A 20946-nucleotide genomic window follows, 5' to 3' on the forward strand; every position below is an offset into this window, starting at 1 on the left:
TGTGCTTCCATCGACGTATTTGAGAAGGTAATTGGCCTCAAGGGCTGTAAGAACGGTGATTTTCCATGTAGGGTAATTTATGTCTGATAATTTTTCGGGAATCAGGGCATGAAGATGCCTGAGAAGGAGTTTAACGCCAGAAGGAAGTGAATCGAGAGGATCCACCTCGGTTGTCATGGCTGCCGCCGCCTAAGAGAAGAGAGGGAACGATCGGTGCCCTAAAGAGAGAAAAAAAAAACCTAGAGAAAAGAAGATCTAGGTTTTCTGGCTCTTGATACCATGAAGGAATATTGATTGTATTGAAGTGTTAACCTAATAAGGGAATATATGGGAGATATATATAGGAGATATAGGAAGGAGTACTAATCCTAATAGGACTAGGATTAAGGAGTACTAATCCTAATAGGACTAAGATTAGTACACAGTAAATACTAATATTATTTAATACTATTTATTTAATACTATCCGTTATTATTTCCTATGGAACCAAATTATACATCTACACATTTATAGGAAGGTAATCATGTATAATATAATTATTTTATTTTATATTATTTTCATGTATGAAGAAACCCTTAAAAAGTATTTAAAATTTTCAATTAAAATTTACACACACGCACGCACATGCACACAAACGCACACGCACACCCACAAAAGATAAGATAATGACATTATTATATATATAATACCTCTATTTAAATAATATTTAGTGTATTATTTATATTTTGCATGATCTCGCGAAGCGGGGATGAGTTCACTTGTGTAAAACTAAAGAACAAATATTATTATCATTCTTAATTGAAGTAACTTTTTTTAGCACTAGTATTGATTTGATTTTAATTTGAGTTTTGTTAGAGTTACTAATATCTATGGACTATAACCTTGATTGGACCATTCAAAATTCAAGTCTCAAAAACTAGAAATAATATGATAAAAGATTAAAAAAAAACTATGAAAACGTATAAGAAATATTTTAAAAATTAAAACAAATAAATACTTTTATGTATAACAAATTATAATTGTAAAAATCATATATATAAAGTCGGATTGGTTTGATCTCGAAGATGAAACAAAACAAATCAAGTATAGTTGTCGAATGGACCGAAAACCATAATTGACATTGAACACTACCAATATCTTCCTTTTTAAGTTTAAGCCTGGACTCATGGTTCATTTTATTTAATAAAAGAATGGGCTCCTAAGCGGATCCACATATAAATATACCAAAAAAAAAGAGCCGGTCGGCCCAAAAGTGGTCAGACCAAGTGAATATAAAAGAACCCTAAATGATAGGGTTTTCTGATTTGTGCTCTCTGCCGATTCTTCTCCTTGTTATCATCGCCTCTGCGGAGATGTTCTATCTTGTGCTCCCTAACTGTAGCTTCTTCCCCTTTTGGTTATGAGGTATTAATATTCCCTACCTTGATATTGGTGCTATTGTTATTGCTGTTGAGATCAACTTTCAAAGGTTCTTTTTTTTTTTAGCAATGTAACTTCTTCTTTGAATAGTTTCTCAATCGACTCTGAAAGATTCATTTTTAGCGATCTGGCTTCTTCATTATTTCATTTCTCAATTGACTCTGCTTTTTGTTTGAAGGTGTACTACAAATTATTAAGTATTGGGAAATATGGCGGAGATAACACAAAATTAATGTTGAGATTTTATATGCAAAATTCAACTAATTCCAGATTGAGGTATTATTGCAGTTGTTGAATTCCTATTTCTATATTATTACTATACTGCATTCTCTTAGAAAGGAAAAAAAGGATAATGTACTAGCTAGGCTAATCTTATTTGCATCAATTTCAGGATCCAAAATAAAGTAGAAAATCCTAAAATTGCGAGCAGCATTACATGTGAAAAAGAATTCAGACTCCATTGTTCTTGGCTGACCTCAAGTTTGGAATCTTCTATTTCAAGAGACAGTTGCAACTCTTTGGATAACTACAAAAGTTTAACTACTGATGGTAATAATACAAATACTTAGTTTCATTCTATTTTTTTCTCCTGTTTAAGAGTATGATGATATATGTTTAACTCATTCGGTTAAGTGTCCACTCTTTCGTCAAATTTCTTTCTACGCCTATATTGACTACTTGTTTTATGCCTTTTTAGTCATTGTTCTCTAATTTTGTTGTATAGCGTTGCTTCAATTAATTAATTGTAGGAAGAAGGTAGTCGAATTTGCTTAATAGAAATGTTAAAGAAAAGGCATTTCATAAGGTTTGTTTAACTCAAAATTATAAGAGATTCATAAAAATTAGGTGATACACTTTCTCATAAGATCAGTGTAGTAATTGCTTATGGACTTTAAAGTTGTCAAGTCATTACATTGAATGAAGAACTGAATGTTGTCATTATCAATATACTTCCATTTCCCCTGAAAATATATCAATTAAATCTCGAGTAATGAAATTTAAGATTCAGCGAGCAAGTATCATCTATTTGTTTGGTGAATCTCACGAAATTATAAATTGGAAAACCTACATGATTACCTATTAGGTGGAAGGTGATTCGGAGTTGTGAGATACAACCTCTTCCGTTTCTCTTGTTAATCCTAGTGAAAATGATTTAACTACTACATTGGCTCGCATAAATTTCAATTAATCACCTTATTGAAATTTTAGATATATTAGAAGCTTAAATTTGATAATGGCAGGATTTGTGTTGAATGAGGCTCAGAGTATTATTGCTCTTGATCTCTTTTACCACTTAGAGAATCAGAAGGCTTGAATTAATAAGAATACAAAAGAGCAGGTGAAGATTAGGAGAAAAATGTTGTTTAATTAGGAGGTTGAATGTCTAGCATTCAGATGTAAACATAGTTTTGACAGAGGTTTTGAAGCTTGGCCAAAATGGACTCCATTGATCAAAAGGAAGAAGTGGTTGTCCACTTTGTCCAAGCTTCAAAACCTCTGCCAGAACTCAGTTTACAACCAACTGAACTCTAGACATTCAACTACTGAGTTAAACAATACTCTTCTCCTAATCTTCACCTGCTCTTCTGCATGATTAGTTCGAGCCTTCTGATTCTCCAACTGGTCAAAGAGATCAAGGACAATAATACTATGAGTCTCACTCAACATAAATCTTCCCGTCACCAAGTCTGGGCTTCTAATTGTATCTCTAATATATCTAAACTTCCAGTAAGGTGATTCATTGAAATTTGTGAAAGTCGATTTAGTAGTTGAATCCTTTTCACCAGCATCAACAAGAGAAACAGAAGAGGCGAGTCCAACTCCAACGACTCGTCTTCACCTTCTACCAAATGGGTCCTCATGTAGGTTTTTCAATTCATGATTTCGTGAGATTCATCAGAAAAATGATATTGCTACCTTAATAATAAGTTCCATCAATTAAGATTAATTTAATATTTTTTTAAGGAAAAAATGGAAGTATACTGATATCATGACAATCTGAAATGGCAAAGAAAAAAAGAGAAAAAAAGGAATAAGCTAAATATCTGTATTATTATCATCAGTAGTTAAACTTCTATAGCTATCTAAAAATTTGTAACCAGTGTTTTCAAAAACTTCATGTCGCAAATTAAATGGCATATAAAATAGCCCCACGAATCACATAGAAAATCATACATTTCTCGGCCTTTTGACTAAGATCAAGTGTAGTATTTATTCTTATCAGTTTAATATATGAATGTGAGTCATTGACTCACACAATATTAACTCTATTTTTTAAGGGGAGAGGTTCACCACGGTAGCTTGCTATCGTGACCTTCAAGAGTCGCCTTGATGTTGCACTATTGTCTTGGCCTAGCTCGCCCCACCAAGTCTAACTCTAAAAACTTTTGTTTCATAATAANACTTTTGTTTCATAATAGTACACAATTTGTCCCTTCTAATATTGGGAAATTTGATCCACCAAGTCGCCTTCTCTATTTCTCATTCCAAGTAACATTTTTTTTTAACTAAAATCAGTTACTTAACTAAATGGTGACCCTATATATAGTTTTACCACATTCAGTATGATGATCCGATATATAATCGGACCGAATTTGATTTCTCATCTTGTAATCTCCAAAAACATTAAAAATAATAAGGAAAAAGAGGAAAGAGAGAGGCTCAACTCTAAAAACTTTTGTTTCATGATAGTACACAATTTGTCCCTTCTAATATTGGGAAATTTCGATCCACCAAGTCGCCTTCTCTATTTCTCATTCCAAGTAACATTTTTTTTAAACTAAAATCAGTTACTTAACTAAATGGTTACCCTATATATAGTTTTACCACATTCAGTATGATGATCCGATATATAATCGGACCGAATTTGATTTCCCATCTTGTAATCTCCAACAACATTAAAAATAATAACGGAAAAAGAGGAAAAAAGAGGCTCAGATGCACAATTTTGTCATCTATTATCAGACAAGGTAAGGACCCAAAGTTCTTACTAACTGTGCAATTTATCTTCACAGCACTCAGACAATGCATCAGCCGGGAATCGAACCCGGGTCTGCACTGTGGCAGGGTACTATTCTACCACTAGACCACTGGTGCTTGATGTTTTGAAAATACCATTTTACCTACGTACTCGCAAGTAACACCCCTAATATAAGATCAAGTATAAATCTGTTCATCTCAATATAATACGTTAACTCTATTTTTGAGGGGATGTCCATAAATTAGCTTGCTATTGGGATTCGGGACCATCAAGCGTCCTTTGTCATTGCACTACTGTAAATTTAATTGTAAAGATTACTTTACATTCTCACTTATCAATTTTTTGGGAACTATAAAAGGTCATTCTCAAAAGATTCAATTTGTGTTATTAATTGACAAATCTTTAAAGATTTATGAAAAATAATTTGTGTTTCTTAAACATCTGTTCACAACAATGGAATATGAGGGAAAGGTCTATCACGGTAGCTTGCTATCAGGACATTTAAACGTCGCCTAAGTGTTGCATTACTTGCCTTGGCTTGGCGCACCCCACCAATTCTAATTATAAGACCTTTCTTTCAATTGTTTGTTGAAGGAGTCTCTTCAAGATCTAGGACAAAGATATTAGTACTTAGGATTTTTGTGAAGTTATTATTAACTAACCTATAACATTTTTGGACCAAGATTGATACATTGTGGTGGAAAATGTTATGTCAACAAATTGAAATTTACATTTCTTTTTTTCTATCTTATTTTGGAGTATGAACCTTAGGTAAACTTGTTCTATCCAGAAGACTTTTATAAGCCATCTGTAATAATTGATACTTAGCAAATTTCAGCAACACTGTTGAAACTATTTTGCAGCCAACAAAACGTAAATTGTTTCATTCACTACTCTTTGATCAATGGAATTATAGATGATTAATGGAATTGAATTAGTTTAATCTATAAAATCAGAGAAGATGGTTACTATTTAGTATTAGAAGCTCTTCTAGTCCCATACTGACTGGAATGATTGATTTTATGTAACAAGTAACATATAAAATAGCGCGGCATAACACATGGAAAACCATACCTTTCTTGGCCTTTTGACTAAGATCAAATGTAGTATCTGTTCTTATCAGTTTAATATCTGATATGTGAGTCATCGACTCACACGATATTAACTCTATTTTTAAGGGGAGGTTCACCATGGTAGCTTGCTATTGGGGCCTTCATGAATGGCCTTGGTGTTGCACTACTGCCTCAGCCTGGCTCATCTCACCAATTCTAGTTCTAAAAACCTTTGATTTCATAGCAGTACATAATTTTGGGCAGTTTGATACATAAGAGCTCTCTATGCCATTCCAAGTTGCACATTTTAATTAAAATCATATACGAACTAATATTAGCTATAACTTATAAAATCTTGAGAGTTAGACTAACGTTTCAACCTAGCATTTGGCACCTTTTTTTTCCAGTAAGATGTACTGTACTACTACTGAAGATAATGGTGACCTATAACGGGTAATACTAGTGAGTTCAATCTCCCATCTTGTAATCTCTAACGACATTTATAAATATTAGTGGAAAAAGAGAGGGCTCAGATGCGCTTTTTTATCGTCTGTTATCATACAAGGGAGGACCCCAAAGTTCTCATAGGCTACGCAGTTTATCTTCACAGCACTCAAATAATGCACCAGCCGGGAATCAAACCTGGGTCTGTACCGTGGCAGGGTACTATTCTACTACTAGATCACTGGTGCTAGATGTTTTAAGAATTCTATTTTATATAATTAGTGGCAAAGTACCAACCCTAAAATATATGATATCAATAAATTGAAACATAAGATTAAGTGTAGTAGATGTCTTTTTATCAATATAATGATATTAGTAAGAAACTACTGAGGTCGATGGGGATAACGATTGCTCTTATGAGTAGTTCCCTACTTAAAATACACCGTTGTGCCATGCGACCTGAAGCAATGTCCATTTCATTTCTACGACGCCTAGTATTGTTGACTCCACAAGTTCTCAAATCTTGAGTATTACAATCAAATTGAATGAAAAAGGTGGCAAATTTTGACTCATTGCCCAATGGAAAATTGCAGTTCTAAGAGCAATACTCAATTGCAGTTTCAATTGAGTATTTTTTTTTTAAAAAAAACAATTAATTTGTATGAATTTTTAGTTAGATCTATAAGCATCACTATATATGAAAAATAACAAAGATGTCACATATTTTTTAAAAGATATATTCAATTGCAGTCCATGAACTAAGCCACAATTTTGTTACAAAATTTTATTAGGTCCGTCTGAAATGAGGCAAACTCAAATCTTTTTTTTTAAAAAGAAAATGTTGCGATTCATTGAGTTATGAGCGTACTGTAATTTTTTTTAACAGAAAAAACTTGATCCTACTAAGACAAAAAACAACCGAATACCAAATAATTTTGAAGTGAACAACTTAATTTTTTACATTTGAACGTGCACAACTCCAAAACTTACAATCAAGATTTCTTGGGAGTCCTCGGTGTTTTCATTTTACAATACTCAATATTTTATAAAGTAGAAGATGAATGAGAAAATGTGGAGTGAATAACACATATTTATTGTTGAAGAAGAAGATATAGCTTCATGTGAGGAAGAAAGGGACATATATTCATGTGAGGAGCTAATAAACTGATACCTTTAAAGTTTGTGTAGTATTGTTTCGGATGATTTTGGAGTTAACGGGGATGACGCTGTTAAAGGATGGTCGTTATAGTTCGCCCATTAATGAACGAACTATCTGTTTTGGTGTGGTGTGTGTTTTTAGAGAGAGTCCCTTTTGGTGTTTAGAGTTTATAAAGTGTCCATTGTGATATCAGACTGATCAAAAAGTAGCTTTTTGATCACATGCATAAATCCTGTAACTTATGTGACAACATTCCTGATTCAATCACTTATAACATAATTTTAGATTTTTAGCAAAAGGTAGGTAAATTGATGAAATAATATTTGGGAAGCTCTCTATGAGTCTCAAAGAATTAAACTAACATGACAAGTAATCAACAGTTGATTTCAGCATAGTTCTTCTTAAGTTTTAATAGTGCTCAATTCTCGAAAAACATCTAATAAAATACCGAAAGCAAAATTGTTGAAACTATTTTGCAACCAACAAAAGGTAAATTGTTTCACTCACTGCTCTTTGGTTAATACTATATTATAGACGATTAATAGAATTGAGATAGTTTTATACATTAACCAGAGAAGATGATTACTAGTTGAACCTATAGAAGCTCTTCTAGTCCCACACTGACTAGAAAGAAGGATTTTATGCAACAAGTGGCATATAAAATAGCCCGGCATAACACATAAAAAAGCATACCTTTCTTGGCCTTTTAGCAAATATCAAGTGTAGTATATGATCTTCTCAGTTTAATATTTGATATGTGAGTCATTGACTAACACGATATTAACTCAACCCACCAATTAATTCTAGTGATAAAAGTCTTTTTGTGTCATAACAGAAAACAATTTGTCCTTTGTATGTTCCTTTCCAATACACATTTGAATTAAAATCAGATACTGTTCGATATATTAGCTCTAACTCATAAAATCTTTAGATCCAATTTTTCAACCTAGCATTTGGCACTTTCTTTTGTTTTCAGTAAGATTACTACAAAAAATAAATGGTGACCCAGTTCTCACAGACTGCAAATTCATCTTCACAGCACTCCTATAATGAACCAGCCGGGAATTGAACCCCGGGTCTATACCATGGCAGGGTACTATTCTACCACTAGACCACCTATGTTAGATGTTTTGAGACTTCCATTTCGATGTTTTGAGACTTCCATTTCAAGTAGTTACTCGCAAAGTACGATAAGCGTAGTATCTATTCTTACAGGTATATTTATTAAACCAACTATTTTTGAGGGGATGTCAACACGGTAGCTTGCTATTGGGATTCAGGACCTTCAAGTGTCCTTTGGCGTTGCACTACTGACTTGGCTTAGCGCACCCCACTAAAATTATTGTAAAACTTACTTTACATTATCACTTATCAACTTTTTTGAAATATAATGTCATACTCAACATTCTCAAATCTCTAGATGACCAGAAGATCTCGTGAAAAAATAATTTATGTACTTCTTATTTAGATTTCAATATTGTTCACAACTAAGGAAATATGAGGGGAAGGTCCCTCACGGTTGCTTGCAGTCGGGACCTTTAAGCCTCGGACACCCTACCAATTCTAGGTTTTAAACTTTTCTGTTAATTGTTTGTTGAAGGAGTTTCTTTCAGATCCAGGACAAAGATATTAGTACGTAGGTTTTTTTGTGAATTAACCTTTAACATTCTTGGAGCAAGATCGATACATTACGTGGAAAGGTTATGTAGGCAACAAATTGTAATTTACATTTGTTGTTTTCTATCTTATTTTGGAGTAATGAACCTTAGGTGAACTTGTTCTATCCAAATGACTTTATAAGCCATCTGTATGATTGATCAACTTGTCGCAGGATAAATGAGGCTTGCTCAAGTGTCTGAGCATCTTCACATCAACCTTAGGCTGACGGTTTGAGTCATGTTGGAGGGTAAGTGTCATTAATATATTGATACTCGTGGGGGGGTGGAGTCGGAAAAATAACTTCTTTGTGAAGAGCATCTTGATACTAAAATTCCTCTTCTATGTGAGTAATGCAGCTTAGGAATAGGCAATACGACTCATCTTAGCACTCACACAATGCAATCCACAAGCCGGGAATTGAACAACTCAGGTAAAAATTTATACGACGTGATTAGTGTAAAAAAACAAAAAATAAATTAGTAGCTTTGATCAACTGTTAAATTCAGTAAAATTGTTGAAACAATTTTGCAGCCAACAAAACGTTAACAGAACAATAATTTCATTTACTGCACATTGATAAAAAATTGTATTATAGACAAATAATGGGATTGAATTTGTTAAACATAAAAATATAGAAGCTCTTCAAGTCCCACACTGACCGTAAAGAGATATTTTGTGTAACAAGTGACGTATAAAATAGCCTGGAATAACACTTAGAAAAACATACCTTTCTCGGCCTTTTGGCTAAGATTAAGTGTAGTATCTGTTCTTATCAGTTTAATACCTGATATGTGAGTTATCAACTCACACGATATTAACTCTATTTTTTAAGGGAGAAGGTCTATCATGGTAGCTTGCTATCAGGACCTTCCAAGAGTCGCCTTGCTGTTGCACTACTTCTTTAGCTTGGCTCAGCCCACCAATTCTAGTTCTACAAACTTATTATTTCTTAATAGATCACAATTTATCCCTTCTAATTTTGGACAGTTTGATCCATAATGCCATTCCAAGTTGCCCATTTTAATTAAAATAGATTTGAATTAATATTAGCTCTTTTCTTGAGAGTTAGACAAATATAATCGGGCAAAATTCAATTTCCCATCTTGAGTACGACAACATTGGAAATAAAGAGAGGCTCACATGCACTATTTTGGGTTGCATTACTGGCTTGGCTTGGCGCGACTAAATTTAGTTGCAAAGCTTACTTTACATTCTCACTTATTAATTTTTTTAGGAACTAGAAGATCATACTCAACATTCTCAAATCTCTAGATAATCAAAAGATTCAATTTATGTTATACATATTAATTGACGTATCTTTCAAGAATCGTGAAAAAATTTTTATATTTTTTTTATTAGTGTTCAATATTGTGTTGGGAAGTAGGAGAACAAATAAAGTAGTTTTGATGATTGATAAAGTGAAGGCATGGTGTCATATGTGTACAATTATGAGAGATTGCGGCAAAGAAGAAAAAGTATTGAGGCAAAAAGGAAAAGAAGGAAACAAATATGGAAATAAATAAAGAAGGAAAGAAATAAAAAAATAGCAATTCAAGTCAAAGAAGGAAAGAAATAAAAAAGTAACAATTCAAGTCAAAGAAGGAAAGAAATAAAGAAATTACAATTCAAGTCAAATAAGAAAGAAGTAAATATAGACAAGTTCAAGAAGGAAAATGATTTGTAATTCCTTTCCTTGTAGAAGTTGAAGGCAAATCAAATCTATAAAAGGATCAAGAAGTTGAAGGAAAAAAGTATCTTTGCAAAAACACAAATTGAGAGAATATATCAGCAAAGCCAGAACAATATCCATTGCATATTCACGAAATATATCATCTTGAGAGCAGTATTTTCTGGAGAAAAAATGCAGGCCTTCGTCACAGAAACGCAAGGACCAAGTTCACCTTCATCACATCAACATAAGGACCAGGTCCACGTATCTGTTCCACTCAGAACTATTGGATATTAAAGTCTGATCAATTAAAGTCTAGGGTTATTAGTCTTTGTTGATTTGTTCTAGGTTTATTATTGAGTTGTAATAATTCCTAGATTTGTAACAAGAAGTGGGTTTGACTTCTTGGGAGTTGAGTCTTGAGAGAATTGTAACAAGAAGTGGGTTTGACTTCTTGGGAGCGAGGTTGTGAGAATTGTAAACAAGAAGTGGGTTTGACTTCTTGGGTGGTTAGAGTTAAGAAGAGTTGAGAGCTTTTGTAAACAAGAAGAGAGTTTGACTTCTTGTTGAGTGGAGAGTTTTCAATTATAGTTAATCAAAAAGGGTAGAAGTTTAGAATTAGATTCATTGATTAACTGAGCTGTAAATCTTGAATTAATATAAAATTTCGGTGTGGTTTTTCCCTTCCTTAAGTTAGGAAGGTTTCCACGCTAAATCTTTGTTTTATTGTGTTACGACAAAATTACAAGAATCTGGTTCTTATTCTAGGGGTAAGGTTTCTTCAATTGGTATCAGAGCAGGTCTTTTCATTAAAAGACTTACATCTTGAAAAGGATCAATGGTTGCACCACGTACACCACAAGAAGGAGTTTTTCAAACTCGAACATCACTGTTTAATGAAAAGTATTATGGATGGTGGAAGAATCGCATGATGGATCATTTACTAGGAGAAAATTCAGACCTATGGGGAGTCGTGTTGGACGGTCCAACCATACCCATGAAGAATGGAATTGATGGAACCACTCAAGTACCAAAAGATAGGAAAGAATGGAATGCTGCAGATAAACTTGCAATTCAAAACAATGCTAAAGCAAAAAAGATCTTGATATGCGGAATAGATCCAGATGAATACAATCGAATATAATCATGTCAAGATGCAAAAGCAATATGGGAAACTTTGCAAACTGCTCATGAAGGAACAACTCAGGTAAAGAAGTCTAAAATTGATAAATTGAACAGACAATACGAACTGTTTCGAATGGCAGAAGGTGAAACAATCCAAGAGACGCACACCAGGTTCACTGCTATCATTAATGAAATCTACTCACTAGGTGAAATAATTCCCAATGGGAAGGCAGTAAGGAAACTTTTGAGTGTTCTTCCAGAATCATGGGAAAGCAAAGTTGAAGTCATTACTGAAGCCCTTGATCTAGATAAGTTAGCTATGGATGAACTCATTGGAAATCTCATAACCTATGAACTCAAGAAAAAACAAGAAAAGGAAATTGGAGGCAAAAGAAAAGAGAAGAACCTGGTTCTTACAGGCACAACACCAGAAAATTTTGAGGACGAAAACATTGCGTTAATGACCAAAAGGTTCTCAAGAATGCTAAAAAAGGGATAAGTATTCCATGGAAGGAACTCTCAAAAATTCACTGAAAATCCAATAGATCAAGTATGTCACAAGTGTGGAAGTCTGGATCATTTTGTCAAGTTTTGTCCATTAAAAGCTCTAGAGAAAAAGAGGAATAGTTCGGAAAAAGAAAAGGAAATCAAGAAAATGATAAGTACATTCCCACATACAGAAGAATGACCGATCAAGAAGCGGATCTTTCAACGAAAAGAGTCTTCGCCGCTATGGGGGATTTATCAGAAGAAGAATTTGAGGATGGAAGTTTCGAAAATTAGTCACTACTTGCAATAGAACAATCAAATAAATATGATTTTCTTGAAGATGATGAAGAAGATGACAAACAAAGCAAGGTAAGTTTTCATCATAGCAAAGTAAATATTGAATCATATTCTAAAAAGGAACTAGAGTCCTTATTGAGTACTCTTATAGATGCATATCAGTCAATCAATTCTGAAAGAGAACAGATGATGGAAAACTATGCATCTTTAAGAGAAGGCAATGACAATCTTGAGAAACACAATCACTTTCTTTAAAACAAATTAAAAGAACAGATTAAAATCTCAGAGTTAAGTCACAAGGGCAAAAACTCTGCTAGTGAACTTCAATTAACTCTAGAAGAAAAAATAAAATTATTAACCATAAATTGTCAAGCTTTAACAAAAAGGAATAGGTTGCTACAAAAAAAACTTGATCATACCAAACTGGATCTGGAACGAAATCTTAGATGGACCAGGTCCTCTGAAATTTTAACTCAGATTCAAGAAAGGCAAACCACTAGTCGAAGTGGGATAGGTTTTAAAAAACAGAATAATCTTGTGTCACACACTATTCACATGTCTAAAAGTTTATGTACTCATTGTGGAAACTCAGGTCATTTAAAGAATCAATGTAAAGCTTTATTTGAGGCTTTCAAAAAAATGTTAAGTTCACCAAAAAGGAAAAGACTGATACGGCTAAGAACCTGGTTCCAAATAAAAATGCTCCAAATAAAAGGTTTTCTTATTTGCCTTTATGGGCTAGAAGAAATCTTATTCATCCTTTTACTCACATAAAGGGGCCCAAGCTAATCTGAGTTCCCAAGACTAATCTTTGACTAGTGTTTCAGGTGAAGGTGAGAGGGAAAAGGCCAACTTGGTACATGAATAGTGCATGCTCCAAACATGTGCTAAAAATGGTAGAAAATTTCCTCTCGCTCTTTGATTTTCAAGGAGGCAGTTTATTCCTTGAAAAGGATGAGAAAAATGAAAGAGACAAGATAAAAAAAAAAGTTGAAAAAAGTGACATGATATCAAACATCTTTGATGATGCAAATTTAGGGAACACTCATATGAACCTGGTTCACATCTAACAATCATTGATGCACCTGCAACATGAATTACTACTAATATATGGTTCTGGAGATTGGGGGAATAATAGAACAATCAGGACAGTAAGAGTATGGTACACCTTTAGGGGGAACTTCCTTGTGTGAACATGGTCCTTGTTATTCATTGGAAGGTATTGAAAATTGACAAGGGTTGGGTCTCTGTGAATCAGCTTGAGATTTATTTGATCTGGGAGAATATGATGATGCGACATTCTCGTGAAGGCCTTGAATATGAAGAACTTGAGAAAAATCAGTCAAAGCATGGTCTTATCAAAACAAGTTGATGCATTATCATGATTTCCTTTAATAATTGGCAAACGAATAATCTTATGCTTAAGTAATTATACAATGAATATCTGCTAACTCAACCTCGTACTGTAACAGGTACACACTCCAGTCACATCTCAAACAATGTTTAGAAAGTCTACGGATGTTATCTCTACTCTTTGCTAACACCATTAAGTAAATCATGGAGAAACCAAAAAAAGGGGGAACCTGGTTTCTCTGTAATACTCAGGTATGTACCATCCTTTTTCAATGCATTAATTTTCTGAGTTTGGGTCAAACATAAGCACTAATGAACCTGGTCGATCATCAAAAATTTAACTTTCTCAAAGATCACCAAGAACCCTCTTTGACAATAAGCATCGTTCAATCTCAAACTGCTCTAATGATGAAAATCTCAGTATTGAAGTCACTCATGCTTTAATTTAGGGGGAACCTTGCTTTACCACCCACATCTGAACCAGGTTCACAAACTCCAAATTGATATTTCATCCATTCCAAGTGTATAATCTGTCTATCTCTCAGGGGGAACAATTCTCACAGAAATAAATTGATGCTTGCTTTCATTATTGATAAACATATCTCTTTGTGCACCAAAATGTGGTGAATCTCTTACTTGTAGTTGATACTCCTTCAAGAAAAAGGCTATCAAAAAAATCATGGAGGAATAAAAATGTTATGGAGTAGAGTTCAAAAAAAAATGATGATCTACCTAATGTTTCTCTTGATGAAATTTCACATTCTAAGAAAACTGATCAGAATAAAGTAGCTGGTGCACAATGGGCATACTGAAAAAAATTATCAATGGCAGTAAACATCCCTTTCTTCTTCACTTTAGTAATCTTTGTCCCAATCCTTATCCTCAAATTTTAGACTCTTTGACTCTTTGATGTGCTTATGTCTGTCTGATACTCATGATATCATATGTTTTTTATTAAGGGCATAAACTGGTACATATTTGTTTATTTTGTTTCTCATTGAAGATGTTAATTGTGAATGAGTTTAAGATGACTAATATCCTCAGATTAACTAACCATTTTGTTAGAAGAAGTGTACTTGAAAGTGTTCCCCAAGTGGCTATGAGTTAAAAATGATATTACACTCACTGAATGTTATTCGGGTTCTTTGGTTATTGGTTTTCAATGATGCCAAAAGGGGGAAATTATATAATGTGGATAGACATATGCATAGTTTGTCATCATCAAAAAGGGGGAAATTGTTGGGGAATGAGAAAACATGAAGTTTGTAGTTTTGATGGATGACAAAGAGTTGTAGTTTTGATGGATGACAAAGAGTTGTAGTTTTGATGTAGTTTTGATGACTAACAAATAGTCTTGATGTGTAATAAATCATTGGTTATCATCATCAAAAAGGGGGAAAATGTTGGGAAGTAGGAGAACAAATAAAGTAGTTTTGATGATTGATAAAGTGAAGGCATGGTGTCGTATGTGTACAATTATGAGAGATTGCGGCAAGGAAGAAAAAGTATTGAGGCAAAAAGGAAAAAGTGCAGAATTGTAAAGAAGGAAAAGAAGGAAACAAATATGGAAATAAATAAAGAAGGAAAGAAATAAAAAAGTAGCAATTCAAGTCAAAGAAGGAAAGAAATAAAAAAGTAACAATTCAAGTCAAAGAAGGAAAGAAATAAAGAAATTACAATTCAAGTCAAATAAGAAAGAAGTAAATATAGACAAGTTCAAGAAGGAAAATGATTTGTAATTCCTTTCCTTGTAGAAGTTGAAGGCAAATCAAATCTATAAAAGGATCAAGAAGTTGAAGGAAAAAAGTATCTTTGCAAAAACACAAATTGAGAGAATTTATCAACAAAGCAAGAACAATAACCATTGCATATTCACGAAATATATCATCTTGAGAGCAGTATTTTCTGGAGAAAAAATGCAGGCCTTCGTCACAGAAACGCAAGGACCAGGTTCACCTTCATCACAGCAACATAAGGACCAGGTCCACGTATCTGTTCCACTCAGAACTATTGGATATTAAAGTCTGATCAATTAAAATCTAGGGCTATTAGTCTTTGTTGATTTGTTCTAGGTTTATTATTGAGTTGTAATAATTTCTAGATTTGTAACAAGAAGTGGGTTTGACTTATTGGGAGTTGAGTCTTGAGAGAATTGTAACAAGAAGTGGGTTTGACTTCTTGGGAGAGAGGTTGTGAGAATTGTAAACAAGAAGTGGGTTTGACTTCTTGGGTGGTTAGAGTTAAGAAGAGTTGAGAGCTTTTGTAAACAAGAAGAGAGTTTGACTTCTTTGTTGAGTGGAGAGTTTTCGATTATAGTTAATCGAAAAGAGTAGAAGTTTAGAGTTAGATTCATTAATTAACTGAGTTGTAAATCTTGAATTAATATAAAACTTCGGTGTAGTTTTTCCCTTCCTTAAGTTAGGAAGGTTTCCACGATAAATCTTTGTTTAATTGTGTTACGACAAAATTACAAGAACCTGATTCTTATTCTAGGGGTAAGGTTTCTTCATATTGTTCACAACTAAGGAATATGAGGGGAAGGTTCATCAGGTTAGCTTGCTATCAGGAACTTTAGACGTAGCCTAGGTGTTTGCAGTATTGCCTTGGCTTGGCGCGCACCCGACTAATTCTAATTGTTAACCTTTCTTTCAATTGTTTGTTGAAGGAGTTTCTTTGAGATCTAGTACAAAGATATTAGTATTTAGAATTTTTCTGTAGTTATTATTAACCTTTAATATTTTTGGAGCAAAAATCAATATGATATTGTGAAAAATGTCATGTAGGTAACAAATAAATATTTTTATACATATTTCAACTTATATCTAAACATTCGATTCCCTTTGACATGAGGAAAAGGTCAAAAAGTAACTTTTTGATGACATTCCTGATTCTTTCATTTACCGCATCACCTCTTAAAACAAAATTTATTTCTTCAAAACTCAATGTTAGATTTTTAGCAAAAGAGTTAAACTAACATGACAAAAATAATTTGATTCTCATATTGTAATCTCCAACAATATTGGGGAATAAAAAGGCCAAAAATACCTTTGTACTATTCGAAAAGATTTAAAAATATCCCTCATCTACCTATTGCGTTAAAAATATCCCTCAGTCAAATCTTTTTGGTCCAATATTATCCTTTAATCTAACAACCTATATTTTTTAATTATTTTTTTTAATCCGTGACGTCTTTCTATTGGATTAAATTAAATTCCAACCCATCAAACTTTCTCCTACCCACTTGACCCATATTGACATTTTTTTGATCCAAATCCAACTAAAAGATCCTTAAAAAACAAAAGAAAAAATTGAATCTTCTCCCCTGAACCTAATTTCTATGTGGCAACTTTTCCTTTTATCTGTTAAGTCTAATTTCTTCATCGGAAGCTTCTCTTCTCGATTCTATGGTTGATCAATTGAGTTTGTCAATGTGGTTGCTTAAAGATTTAATCTTTTTTTGTTTCATGAACGTATAATTTCGTTGTTGGTGTTTGTTAATCTGATGAAATTCATGTTAAATGTTTGTCATCGTCAATTTCTGCTCTAAATAAGCTTAAATCTGAGCATCTTCTTTATCGCTGAAAGCCGAAAACTTGACTGAATCCTTCATCGTGAGCTTCTGTTTAACTGATTATATAGTTTATGGATTTAAATTGTTAATGTGGTTGTACAAACTTTAGTCTTTTTTGTTTCAGGAACATACATTTTGTTGTTGGTGTTTGATGAAATTCATGTTAATTGGTTTAGGTGATGATATCTTTTTTATTAGGTTTGGGTCAAGAAATGTCAATATGGGTCGGGTCGGTGCGTAGGAGAAAATTTGATGAATTGAAATTTCACTTTATATAATAGAAAGACGCCACGTAATAATTATTAAATATATTAACTTAAAAAATATATTACTAGTTTAAAGGGTAATATTGGACCAAAAAAATTAATTGAGCGATATTTTTAACCAAATAGATGAATAAGAGATATTTTTAAATCTTTTCAAATTGTATAGTGATATTTTTGGCTCTTTCCCCTTTAAAAATAATAATGAAAAAAGGAATGACGACATGGTGAAGACCCAAGTTCACATTTGCACAATAATCTTCATGGCACTCCCAAATTAATGCACCAGCCGGGAATTGAACCTAGGTCTGTACCGTGGCTGGGTACTCTTCTACCACTAGGCCACTAGTGCTTAATATTATAAACATGCGATGTTAAATATGAAATCAAACACTGACTGATTCAACTAGTGCTTCTAGGAAGGATGATCCATCAAAGACTTTTCGTCTATGTTACGAGTCTTAGAATGTCACAATTTCAATGACATATACGAAGTATTGGCTCACACTATGACAATCTAAAAATGCTAAACAAAAATCAAATGTGATTTCAGTAAGATTTTTATGTTATCATTTATTGCAACACACATTTTATTTTATAAACCAAAACTTTCAAAATGATTTAAATTATCACAATTTATTATTTTTTTGTACGCATCCAAATATTTTAGGTAATAGAATAAAGAGTAGGAGAAATTCATTATCGAGTTTATGAAATATGGACGAACAAGTGGAGCTAGTAAGAACTAGTTGGAAGAAGAAAAATATTACTCCCCCATCTGAATTACAACACTTTTGAAATTTATATTCTAAAATAAATTATAAATATTTGTGTGACTATAAATTATTTCATTAAGGCAAAATAATAATTTATAATATAAAATAAATCTTGAATATTTGTGCGACTATAAATGATTCTATTAAGGTAAAAATAATAATTTAAAACTTAGTAATTTTTAATAAAAAAAAAGATAATATTTTTGAAAATAGACTAAAACGAGAAATGTGTCACATAATTTCATGCTTAAAATAGAAAAGGAAGAAAAAGAAAATCAATAAATATACAACAAAAATATCAGCAAATTTACGCCAAAATTTTAAATAAAAGTTGTGCCCCATTAGTTACGAACACGCAATGTTAAAGTTCAAAACATGACCTTTCACCACTAGCACCAGGTGCCTACTTGTTGTTGGGGGTCGCAAGTTTAATATATATATATATATAAAGTTTCAACTGAGTTCGCTAGGTGGTGTGGCACCCCCTCCATAACAGGTAGATCCGCCCTTGGTCACAATCGATGCTCCAACAATTTTTGCACATTTTACAAATGAGGATTTAGAGTTGTCACCTTCAAGGACATTTGCACAAGTGGAGGAAGGTTTGGTTTGTCTTACATATTGCCCTGTAGATGAATTGTTATATTTGGAATGTTGGCATAGGGATATTTCCTAATTGGATATGATCTTGTGGACAGTAAAGTCTTTTTTGCCTATAGATTGCACTAGGTACTAATATTGTTACAAGTCAAATTTTATTGATCAATTCTTGATATCTTATGTATTCTTTCTATGTAATGCTTACTAATGGAGATCTCATGTTTTTATTATGTGTTCAATGTAAGGAAAATGAAATCAAGAAGTTACATTTACAAAGTACTAACATATTGTTGATCTAGTTCCCCTAATGTTTCTTCCCGTATATTGATCTCTATTTCTTCTTTTCTTTGTTTGTATTATTGAGACACACGAAGAGTTAGTCCTGTGTGTGATTCAAATTTAAAAGACTTGATAAGAGAGCTTTAGTTAATAACAAACACAATATTTATAACATGAAAGAATGACAGATAACAAAAACGAATAAGGCATAGATGCCAGAATTGTCAAACTACTTTTGATATGAAATTTTTTTTTTGAATAGTGATAGACTTGAAGTGGATATCAACAAGAGTGATGCCTCTCTACTTTTGTTTAAGAAGAAAGGTTATGAATATTGACAGTCTTGTGAAGGGGATATCAACAAGATCTTACACAATTATGTATTAATTTTGTTTTTCCTTCTATTTTTAACGATTAAAGTCGTAATAATATGTATATCGTATTATTTCTTTCTTTTTCCTTTCTTTCTTTCTTGTTTGTCTTTATAATGTCTCTTGAGTTTAATTTTATACCAACTTTTTATTAGTGTAAGTTTATGATTTCTTTTAGTTCAAATTAGTATTTTAAAATGCTAGAGTATCTCCTAAAGAGATATCACTTCCTCACGAATTTATCTTAATTATGATTGAAATTCTGCTGAAGTATAAATCAAATTTAAAATTTATAATTATTTTCTCTTGGTTCAAATCATAACTTAATTATGTCGAAAAATCTACTAATTACTAATCAAATTTTAAATTTATAATTGATTGCTTAAAAGAAATAAATCTTAATGATTAATATATATTCTTTATTGGTGTTTGTTATGTAAGTAAAAACTATCGAGAAAATGCATGTGTGAAAACATTTTAAAAAAAATATATACACAAAAAAGAAATATTTATATTATTAAAATAATTGTTTATTATATTTCTACAAAATTCAATTTATTAAACAAATTTTGTTAGAGAAGGGTGAAAAGGATTGAATTGAATAAAGTCAAATTTATTATGCAAATAAATGATATAAAGTATTAATTAATATTAGTTTGTTTTTTATACTGAGAGAATTATAAATTACTCTCTATTTAATTGTAATAACATGCATTACTTATTTAATGTAAAAGTGTATATTAATTTTAATAAATAAACCCAATATATCTAATCTATTTTCAAAGTATATTTATTTATTTCTTCTTCTTCTTCTGTTGCTTTTTTTTGCTTTGAAAATTGTATATTTATGTTTTTCTGTAACGACCTGCTTAGTCGTTTTGAGCAGCAGATTTTATTTCTGGAAAAACTTGCTGAGACGACGGATCCCACGACGGACCGTCGAGGGGGTCTCGTTCCAGAACACTTAGAATTCTGAAAATTGGGTACTGAAATCGACTCTCTGAACTTCGCGACGAAATGGCAGGACGGACCGTCGCAGGCATGACGGGCCGTCACAGAACTTTTACTAAAATCAAGTCTCTGAGCTTTGTGACGGACCTGCAGGACGGACCGTCACAGTCGTGACCGACCGTCACAGGCTCCGTAAGCTCACTCGGGTCGGAAATTCTGTTAAGTTTTTAAAGGGGCGTTTTGGACTTTTCATGCTTATAATTATAAAGTTAATGGATTAATATTAATAATTCAATTACTTGGGGGTTAAAGGAGACAACCTTAAAATAAAAAGTGGGTTATTTTATTCATCTTTTATACTTAATTATATACTAATTAGGGTAAAAGAAAGAGGGTTTTGGAATAAGAAAAATAGAAAGAACAAGAGAGGGAGAACGATCGAGAGAAGAGGGAAACGAAGAGGATAGCAAAGATTTTGAGGATTTGCTT

General features: G+C 32.6%; 3 non-coding genes and 1 pseudogene across 3 annotated transcripts; all 4 read left to right on the top strand.

Moving 5' to 3' along the window:
- Nucleotides 1-3590: 3590 nt before the first annotated feature.
- LOC114074535 lies at nt 3591-3785 on the top strand. The gene has a single exon (XR_003574961.1). It is a non-coding gene; the product is annotated as a U2 spliceosomal RNA (small nuclear RNA).
- Nucleotides 3786-5469: 1684 nt separating this feature from the next.
- Nucleotides 5470-5662, top strand: LOC114074532. The gene has a single exon (XR_003574958.1). It is a non-coding gene; the product is annotated as a U2 spliceosomal RNA (small nuclear RNA).
- Nucleotides 5663-7743: 2081 nt separating this feature from the next.
- Nucleotides 7744-7853, top strand: LOC114074538 (annotated as a pseudogene).
- A 1583-nt stretch (nt 7854-9436) lies between these two features.
- Nucleotides 9437-9633, top strand: LOC114074530. The gene has a single exon (XR_003574955.1). It is a non-coding gene; the product is annotated as a U2 spliceosomal RNA (small nuclear RNA).
- Nucleotides 9634-20946: the final 11313 nt, after the last annotated feature.

This window comes from Solanum pennellii, chromosome 10, assembly GCF_001406875.1.
Source record: "Solanum pennellii chromosome 10, SPENNV200".
NCBI lineage: Eukaryota > Viridiplantae > Streptophyta > Magnoliopsida > Solanales > Solanaceae > Solanum > Solanum pennellii.